The sequence below is a fragment of the Capra hircus genome, chromosome 7 (genome assembly GCF_001704415.2).
Source record: "Capra hircus breed San Clemente chromosome 7, ASM170441v1, whole genome shotgun sequence".
Lineage (NCBI taxonomy): Eukaryota > Metazoa > Chordata > Mammalia > Artiodactyla > Bovidae > Capra > Capra hircus.
Window position 1 is genome coordinate 105,789,625 of NC_030814.1, and position 10,290 is coordinate 105,799,914.

The 10,290-nt window shown below is 57.4% G+C and overlaps 1 long non-coding RNA gene across 1 annotated transcript; it reads right to left on the reverse strand.

Moving 5' to 3' along the window:
- LOC108636407 lies at positions 6,723 to 10,223 on the reverse strand. Its single transcript, XR_001918379.1, has 2 exons — positions 9,576 to 10,223; positions 6,723 to 7,208 (listed from the first exon to the last, which is right to left on the reverse strand). It is a non-coding gene; the product is annotated as an uncharacterized LOC108636407 (long non-coding RNA).

The following is a 10,290-nucleotide window of genomic DNA, read 5'->3' on the forward strand; positions in this document are numbered from 1 at the left end:
AGCTGGTTCACCCACCAACAAAGGGCCAGCACTGGCCAGAATTCTGCCAGCCGGGCACTGGTATGTTTGGAGGTGGTCAATATTTGAGGCATTGTCATTAATCCAGGAGGGCTTCTTGGAGCAGGTGAGTCTCTGTGACAGAGAGGACCCTCCAAAGGGAGCTCTGAAGGTTCATCAGGGCCCTCAGATTCCCCAGGGCTCCATGTCCAAGCTTCTCCCAGGCTTCCATTTCCTTCAAGTTTCTCCAAGTCCCTATGGCAGATGTTAGGACCCTCTACACACACACCTTCTCCCAACCTCGGCAGCCATCTTCAGAACTCAAGACAGGATTGTGGGGAAACCTGGGCCTTAATGCAAGAGGTTGAACGGCGGAATCCCAAGACAGCAGGGGGGAGGTTTTGGGAGAGAAGGGAGACTTCCCAATGTTTGCCCCTCGCCTGACAACTGGACTGCAGAGAAGCAGGCGGGCCAGTGTAGAACCTGCAGCTGGCCCTGGCTGTCCTAGGTTCCTTGGCTCCCTCTGCTGCCTACAAGCTGCAGGGATGCCTTCTACCTCACCTGGCTCACCCAGTCTGTCAGCCTGCAACCTACAGAAAGGCAGAGCCTGGGGCCCTGGGGAACTTGTTTCATGTTTGGATTTGGGAAGGAGCATCATGGATCACATGTGCCTCTTCCCTGAGTGCACTTTGAGTTTTCAGGTCTGAGCTACGGAACAGAAAACCAACCCCCTCCTCTGCTCAAGAACCTTCCATGGCTCTCCAGTGCCAAGCTGGAGTTGGAGTGCCTCAGCCTACACCCCTCACAAATGGGTCCCACTCTGAGCTAAAGGGGCACCTCTAATCTATGGATGGAGAAACTGACCTGGGCAGGACATGACTTGCCCCAGGGCAGTCAGTATGTTAGTCAGGCAGAGTCTTAAGGAAAGCTGAGACGTCACATCGTACGTTGTGGTCCCACCTGCAGTTCACTCTCAACTTCCTTCACCCTCGCCCCCATCCCTCAGTCTCAGGCATCTCCTGGCCTCTGCGGAGGCCTCCTCACCACCTCACAGCCATAATCTTTGTGGTTCCTATATCACGGTCCCCTGGGACCCAGCTGCACCTTAGGGACCCACGCAAGGCAGGGGAGAACCTGCGTATGTTGCATGTTGGGGAGGGATCTCTGGGGCCAAGCCATCCCCAGGGCTGCAAGCCTCTGCAGGGGCCCTGACCAGTTCCAAGGGCTCAGCCATCTCCCTAGCTCTAGACCTAGCTCCCAACAGATCCACCCTTCCTAGCTCCAACCTCAGGCAGGCCAGTCTAAGTCAAATTATCAGAATGCCTCAGGAGGATGCCCCTTATCTGGGAGGAGATTTGGGAGTGGTTGGGACGCCTGCAGTGGGCCATCCCGAGAACAGGTGGCCTCAGGATCAGCTGTCCCTGCAGTGATCAGGCTCCCTGTGTGGATGCCTCCCATGGAACTTCTCCCCACCTCCCACATCAGGGTCCCCAGGAGATGGCCACGAGGAAGGGCGTCCCAGGTCTCAGGATGACAGCGTAGCAGCTGGTCACATTGCAAACAGGGAAACTGAGTCTAGGAAAGAGGCAGAACTTGTCCCAGCCTCTCAAAGTCAACAGCACACTGAGGACAGGCAGAATCATACATTGTATCACCCCTGCTCTGGGAGGCAGCTGGGAAGGGGCTGCATCTAGCGCGGGCAGCTCCAGCTGGGCAAGTGTCTAGGAAGGAAAGGTGCTGCCTGGGACAGGACCAGGGTCAGTCTGAGGTCAGAAGTCAGCCCGGCAGGTCAGAGTGGTCTGGGGCTGCCCCTTGCCTATGTCAAGAGGGCAGGTCTTCGTGGATGTTGCCCCCAGTATGGGGGAGGGTGGCCTCGCCCAGGCTCCTGGACACGTCGGCACGTGCAGCATCAGCTCCACGGCCCCCACCCACTGGGCCATCAGGAGCCGCTCTGGCACTTCCCAGTGGCTCACAACTCTGCCAGTGCGTATCTGACGACTACCCCTAGTGGACGTGAAGGTTGGCGAGTTCTAGCCCTCTCAGATGGGGGAATGGGCACTGAGCCCACAGCTGATGTGAGGAACCCGGTGGGGCTGTTTCAGCACCCACCCACTCAGACTAGGAGGACAGTGTGGAAGACAGCTCGGCTCAGCTTGCCCCAGAGTAGCCAAGAATGGCAGGGATGGTGGCGGCTCAGGTGAGGGTGCGGCAGGTGAGGACACTGAAGGTAAGAAGGATGCTGTAAGTGAGGGTGATGCAGGTGGGAAGGAGAGGGTGCAGGTGGGGCGGATGCAAGTGGGGCCACTGTGCTGTGGATGCTGCAGGTGGGGACAACGCAAGGGAGCACGCTACAGGTGGAGTTGCACACAGCAGGTGTGATGCCTCAGGCTCGGACACACTCACAGGTGGTTCAGACTCACTCTCTGCCTCTCCCTGTCACACGGCTTGCCCTATGATGGACAAAAAGAGGGGACAGCTCAGCCAGCCCAGGCCCACAGGGTCCAGCTCCTGCATTCCAGCCCGAGGCTGGCGTGAGCAGTGGGACAGGCCACCATCCACTCTGACACGCTTCCTCAGTCGGCAGCTTCAGGAGCAGGTGTGACCACTTCCTGTCTCCCCTCCTGTGGGGCCTGGGGTTCCTGAGCAGGCCACGGGGTTGAGGGTATGAGGACACACCCAGTCCCTGGAACAGGACCAGAGGTCTCTCCAGGGCTCCCCCTGCAGCTCAAACCCAGCCTGGTCCGACGTGCTGCTGGGCAGCAGCACCTGCCAGCTAATACCCAACCCAGACAAGCTCCCGGCATGGCCAGCGGTCTCCGGCTCTGGGTCCAGTGTCCAGTGTCCTTGTCCAGTTAATGAGGAACAATGCTCGTTCCAGAACCAGAAATCAGGCTGGGCCTCCTCACACTACCTGGCCTGCCTGCTCAGGTTCTCCCATCCCTCAGCCTGGCTCTGCCAGGCCTCTGGGCCTGGACTGCCTGTTGCCTGATGTCCAGCTCTGGGCAGGCAAGCAGGCAGACTTCTACCTCTTTGGGCAGCAGCAAGACACTCTGGCCATTTCTTTTCCCATCTATGACAGAAAAGTGGCTGCTTTTGTCAGAGACTTGCCTTCCTCGGCCTGTCCGTCTCCCTGTCTATAACCAGACCTTTGAAGGATCAGATCACAGACCCTGATGTCCCTGGCTGATCACCTGGAAGGCTTCTGCCTCCCCACTGGCCTCCCTCACAGGGCACCCACCCCGTAAACACACCTGGGGAGCCAAGGTGACCTTAGCCTCTCCCCTTACAGATAGCCCTAACATGGGGTGGTAGGAGGTAGCAGTCTGTGCAGCAAGAGGCTTGAAATCCTTCTTGAAAAGGGGGCTTCCCAGGGCAGATGCTCAGCTGGGCTTGCAGGTACGGGTGGGGTGCTGAAAAGGGCAGGGCTGGCCCACCTTGACCTGGGAGCCAGAAGCGGCACCCAGCCCCCCAGGCTGGAAACAGGACCCGGCAGAAACAGACTAGTGTCCCCAGAGCCAGCGTGCCCGCAACTGGTGGAGACAGAAACCCACTTCAGAGCCTCAGGATCCCTGTGTGATGTTCACAGTCTCGGAGAGACCAGAGTAGAAAGCATGGAGGTGGATCCCAAGCCAAGTGACAGGTGTGGAGGCCAGCCCTCTGGAGTGTGAGGCAGGGCGCACGTGGCAGATCCCGGCAGCAGACGCTGGACACCGCTACGCCTCGGCTGGGCTTTTTAATTAACCTTGGCCACTCTGATGGGCCCCAATTAAGTGGAGAATGTGATGGCAGAGCGGGGTCAGGCAAAGAGATGGGTTTTAATTAAAGCACTGAAGGGTCCTAGCCAGGGTAGCGATGGCCTAGGCAGGAGCGCCCCCACCTGACTGCCTTGGTCCTAATCTTGTTCCAAAGGATGCTGGCGCACCTCAGGTGGCAAGAATAAGTACTGCTTGCCCATAGCCAGGCATGGTACCCGCAGGGCCTGTGACCTCTTGCCCTCTTTGTGTGGCCCAAGATCAGGCAGCTCCTCTCTGAGCCACTGTCCCCACTGGCTTCCCCTCTCTTCTTCCTGCCTCTGAGTATCTACAGTGCGCCCACTGTAAAGGCCCTGCTTGGGCGGCAGAGCACAGAGGAAAAAACCATGAAACAAACGTCAAAGTGAAACTGAAATTGGCTCATTCGTGTCCGACTCTTTGTGACCCCATGGACTATATAGTCCACGGAACTCTCCAGGCCAGAATACTGGAGTGGATAGCCTTTCCCTTCTCCAGGGGATCTTCCCAACCCAGGGATCGAACCCAGGTCTCCCGCATGAAACAAATAAATGAATTAAATATGTTCATGTGCAATAGGGGAGAGTGGAGTGAAGGGAGGGCTATTTTCAGTGGAGAGGGGAGTTCAAAGGAGCATAGACCCTCAGAAAGAGGATGGAAGGAGAAAGCGAACTCACCTGAAAGGGGGCAGTCAGTGCAAAGGCCTTGGGTCAGAACCCTGGGCACAGCTGAGCTGCCTGATACCAGCAAACTAAAATGAGAGGGAGGGCCTCCCTGGTGGTCCAGAGGTTAAGAATCCAAGCTGCAGTGCCGGAAACACCGGTTCAATCCTGGTCTGGGAGGATCCCACATGCCACGGAGCAGCTAAGCCCTTGGGCCACAACTACTGAGCCTGTGCCCTGGGGCCTTGCTCTACAACTAGAGAAGCCCGCACAACAAGCCCACACAGCAAGAAGCCCGCACAGCAAGAAGCCCGCACAGCGCAGCTAGACAGTAGCCTGCGCAGCAATGAAGACCAAGCAGAGCCAGAAATCAACAGAAATAAACGCAAATTAAAAAAAATAAAACTAGAGGGAGCCAGACAGCAGAAAGCCATGGGCATGGAAGGTTTTCAGCATCACTCAGGTGGACAAGGACCACACGGGGCTTCTGAGTTGGGCCACCTGCTAGGTTCCAGGAACCAGAGTGCCTGACCCCCGTAACTCAGACACCAATCTGCTTGGTGCTCCCTAGCCTTGCTCAGTGGAATGGCAAGCAAGACACTTGCGAGTCCTTGACAGATTCTGAGTCTCAGGATGGTCCACACTTGGGTCTGGGCTTGGAGCTGTCTGGGAGAGACGGTGGCAGGCAGGTACATGAGTCCTGCCCCACAGCTGCCCATCTTTCTTCAGAATAGTTCTGCAATGACTGCAGCTACAAGGCTGACATTCTCCACGGCTGGCTCCCTCCAGACCCGGGGCTTTGGGAGTGATGCGTGAAGGAAACAGGGCGAGAGTGTCTTTCCCCTGGTCCTGCCAGGGGCTGCAGGCCGGGGGGAACCCAGGAAAGGACTGTTCTAACCCCAAGAGCCAGAACCGCTGCAAGGTGTGGCAGTCACAGCAGGGGACAGCTGCCCACTGGGAGACACACACCCAGCTGCACAGGTTATGTCACTTGCAAGAAGCTGGCCACCCTCAGGCCAATGTGTGCAGATACCACCTGGACAGGCAGGTGAAAGGAAAGAGGGGTCTAGGGGACCCCCATACTTTCAGCCCCAGAAACCAGTCCACATGAGGCCCTGGGGGGGCCGTGACAAATTTCCACAAATGCAGTGGCTAAAAACAACAGAAATTTGTTCTCTCCTGGGATTGGAGGCTGGAAGTTCAAAATGAACGTGTGGGTGGAGTGTGCTCCCTCTAGAGGCCCCGGGGCAGACTCTTCCTGCTCCTGGTTCTCGGTGCCCGGGCGTCCATTGGCTTATGGCTGCGTCACCCCGGTTTCTGCCCCTGTGGTCAGGTGGCCACCTTCAGAGGTCTGTCTCAGATCACCTGTAATAACACGTGTCACTGAATCCAGGGCCCTAATCCAGGCATCTCACCTCAAGATTCTTGATTAATTACAACTGCAAAGACACCTTTTCCAGACAAGATCCCATTCTGAGATTCTGGACAGATGTGACTTTGGGGGGATACCATTCTACCCCCTGAAAATCCTGTGGGGTAAACCCAGGTACTACCGCAATTTGGCTGCACCACATGCAAGCCTGGCACCAGTACGTGCCACCAAGATGCTCCTAGGTCCTAACCCCCAAGGAGATTGCATATATGAGGACTGTTATTTTAAGCCACTAGGGTTTGTGGAACTCGTCACCAGTCCATAGATAGGGCAGGGACCAACAAACTTTTCCCTTTCCCAGGGTTTTGAAACCCTGAATTCATCAGATGCCTCCCAAGACAGGTTGGGTCCCTCCCTTCTGCTGTCCTCTGTCTGGGGGTTGAAAGGGGGAGAAGGGCCCCCCAGAGAGAGGAACAGACACCAGCCCTCTCAAACCTGGGGGTGAGTCCCAAGAGAACAGCTTCGTCCAGGTGGAGACGAGGGCTGCAGGGCCCCTCACAGTCTGAGACACAATCTGCGCCCAGACCCATGAGGGCCTGCCCCTCCTCCCTCCCTCCCTCCCCATCAGCTTGCTGAGTGCCATGGCTACACACCCTGGTCAGCCTGGTGATGATCTCCTGCTGGCTTCCTGGCCTCCAGCCAGACTGCAGGGACCACCATGGAAAGTGCCTGAGTCACTGGTGTCTTCCTGCCCCTCAAATTCCATGTCAGATGTCTCTGTGGGTCCCCTGCCCTACAGCTTGCCACATAGCATCCCCAAGTGCGGCCTCTCTCCCTCCCCTACTGACCTCATCTAGAAGCTAGAGCAGGGAGGTTATATAGGCACCAGGGACCCCCTAGCAGGCTAAGGAAGTCCATGAGTTCCTTCTCAGAATACGGTTTTATTACTACCTAGCATCAATGATGCACCATCAGAAACAGATCCAGTTATCAAAAGTTTTAAGATTTTTGTGGCATGTGACTTCAGGGGCAACAGGTTTCTATGACCTCGATGAGGATGATGGTTTCCAAAATGTACCGAGTGCAGTTAGCACTTTCCGGACTGCACACATCCAGCGTGTCCTTCCGACTGTGTTCGGCTCCCTAATGCTGGCAGACGTGGGAATGGAGCCTTGCGCAGAAGGGGGCTCGAATGCAGCGCTGTGATTTCTGTCAGCCTCCGTTGCCAACACCAGAGATGAAAACGCTAGCTGCAGGCTGACCACCTCTGTAATCTCAGTTGAGCGGGGGACAGAAACGAGATTTCATGGTTCCTGCAACAGTCATGACAAGATGTAAAACTGTCTTGAGGCTTCTGTTGCTGACAACATCGTAGGGCCAGTGCATACCGCTGTTTGGGAATGTCACCTATATTCAAAATGGGAGGGAATGGTGAATGTCAGTCAGAGGGTTCTAACAAGACGTGCTTTTTGGCATCCCAGTGCGAAGCTCACTGAGAAGCACTCCCTGGACTTGCCTTACCTATCGTCTGCTCAGGCGTGAAGTGAGACCAAGAACCAGGTAAGAAACCTCTTTCCCAGTGAAGCTGGCCTTCTAGAGAGCAATGCCATGCCCAGGAGAGCTGAGACGAGTATTCAAGAACTGCACATTCCCAGACAGTGCCCAGGAAGAGGGAGAAAAGCCTTGGGTAGGGAATGGTCCTGGGCTGTTCCTGTAAGCTGGGCCAGAGAGAGGATGCAGGGAAGGGAGGAGCCTGCATGATATGGGGACACTGAGGCAGGAGTGGGTATGCTCAAAGAGTCTCAAGGTGGAGAGGCCCCAGAGTCAGCCCACTCACAGGCATGGAACCGGGCCATGGTCCTCCCACTGACCCTTGACCGCTGTGCGGCTCTCGGTGGGCACATCCCTATGCCAAACACAGGCTTCTGCATAACCTAGCTGTCCCGACTCCAACCCAGGCCCGGGACAAGGGGGCAGAATGGCCTGGGGATGGAGCAGGAAAAAGGGCATGAGCATGGGGGCATGCAGGTGCCATCCCAGCACCCAACCACCAGAACAGCTGGCATAATCCCTGAAGCCCGCACCAGGAGGGACACGTAGGAGAGAGGGCTGAGGGCGGGTCCTAGAGAGGAAGGGCTCTGAGCTGAGCAGAGGGGAGGATTGGGTCCTCTCCACATCCCACCCATATCTGGGACAGAAACCTGTCTCAGGGTCCCCTCTGGGCTCAGGGGTTCTTTAGAGGCCAGCTCACCAGGGGAGGGCAAGTAGGCAGAGACACCCCAAACCCCCCACCATCCCGAGAAATTTTTTAAGAGGATACAGTTTTGTAACTAGGTCCTGGGTGTTGAGTGCCTTAGTAAGTACTGAGCTCCCCATCACTTGAGGAAAACAAGATAATGTTGCAGCCTACAGATTCACTGAAGCTCCAATGTCTTCAGAGGCAGGGTGGGGACAGAGGAAGAGATGCTGGCAACAAACACGCTAGGATCTGAGATCCAGGGGCTCAGTTCTAACCGTGTGACCTTGGGTGGGCTCGCAACCTCTCTGACTGCCACTAGCCTGGCATAAATGTTGCCCGCCTCACAGGTGCCACACATAGAAGCTGCATGTGGTACTAACCAGGCTGGGGGGCTTAGAGGGTGTACTCATATTCCCTCCCCCTCCTGCCTCAGCTCCTTTGCTCTTTCTGGCACTTCTGTCCCTCCAACCACCCTTCCCAGGGTTCAGCATCCCTGTGTCTGACCTTGTCTCTGGACTCAGGGACCGCCTGAGGGGAGGAACTTAGCCCCAGACTTCTGCTCTAGCTCAAGCTGAAGCTGAGGATCTGGGCTGGGGGCTTTGAACCTGACAGTGGATGTGGCCATGGATGCTGGCAGGCCCTCTAGCCGGCTCACTCTGCCCTCTGCTGGCCAAAGCTGGGCAGGTACACAGCTTTTCCATCCCTGCAAAGGGGACAGGGAGGTCCTGGTGGGCATTAGGGCCTCATTTTCCCTAGGCAATTGCCTAGTACCTCCTGGCTCTCTAACGTCTCCTGCCTGGGGCAGGGATCCTTCCCCTGATGTGCCCACCCTGGGCCCCCATACCTGTCTGGTCTGAAGACACTCTCTTTTCCCAAGTTGGGGGCCAGACCAGGAGGAAAGAATCAGGAAGAAGGTAAATCGGGTAACCTCGGGTTTACGTAGGAATCCACCTTATTTTTTAAAACTGTGTATGTATCTTTCACATGCTCCTTCCTGTCTCTTTAAGGATGCTCCTGAGGACACAATCATTTGCAGGCATTCAGCTGTGGGTCAGTTCTCTAGGGAAGAGAGCCAGTAGCACCAGAAGGTTCTGTGCCCCTCTCTGGAGACACAAAACCCTGAGGGCACGTTGAGTGAGCACTGTGACGTGTTCTCAGCAATGGGGAGGCAGAAGCTGAGGTGCACAGCACAGGCTAGGTCTTCCATAAATGACGAGGGCTGGGGGAGGCTGCGGCTCAAGCAAGAGTCTGGCTCACAAGATCTAGGGCCCTCAGCCTCTTGGAAGAGGAGGTCATCAGCGTTTGGTGCAGGAGGGCTGCCCTGGGGGGTAGTGGGCAGCCCCAGGGAGAGCTGGTGAGGTCCCAGCCACCCCAGCGCTGTAAGGAGGCCCCAAGAGGAGTGTGTAGGTGGGGAGTAGAGGAGAGAGGCCCCTGGACCAAGAGGCAGGCCCCTAGACCAAGGTCCAGGTAATGACCTGCTTGGTGCTCTCCACAACATGCAAGATAGTGAGCGAAGGCTGCCCCAGCAATCTCACCGGTGCCTCCCGTCACAGCAGCTGGAGGATAGTACAGGAGAGAGTTCAAGCAGCGCAGGAGTGGAGTGATGGTACGGGGCTCGCGCCGGCAGGCCACAGTGAGTTCCCAAGCAGGGGGCCACACTAAGGCCCGAGACTGGAGAATGTGGAAAGGAACCACAGTAGGCCCCCTCTCCCTTCTGATCAGCTTAGGGAGGCTTCCCAGAGGAGGGGCTCCCCTGTGTCACCTGGACCCCGCTTAGATGGCACCCCAGGGCAGCACTGCTCCCTGCCCAGGTGCTTGCTCCACCCGTGCTACCAGATGCCTTCTCCACTTGATCTTGACTCTTGCTTCTCCAGGTCGCTCCCCGACCGCGCACAGGAGAGCGTGGGTCCCTGCGGTCGCCGGGCCTGAGGCTGGAGAGGGGAGCTGGCACCCAGAACCGCCGCCCCGGGACGGCAGGGACCGCCTGGGACTCAGTCTCTGCATCTGCCAAATGGGCTTGAGAACTCACCCCCGGGCAGATCACAGACAGGCGCGCGCAGGCGCAGCCGGACTCTGCCCGGGCTAGGCGCGCCGGGGACGCGGGGGGCGCGCGCAAGCGCGGCGGTGAGCGAGGCGTCCTCCCCGGGCCCCGCGCCTACCCAAGGTCCTGTCCCTACCGCCCGCACAGAGTCTGCGCCTGCGCACCGCAGAGGGCGAGTGGGTGGGACTGCGGGGGGGACTGCCCCGTTC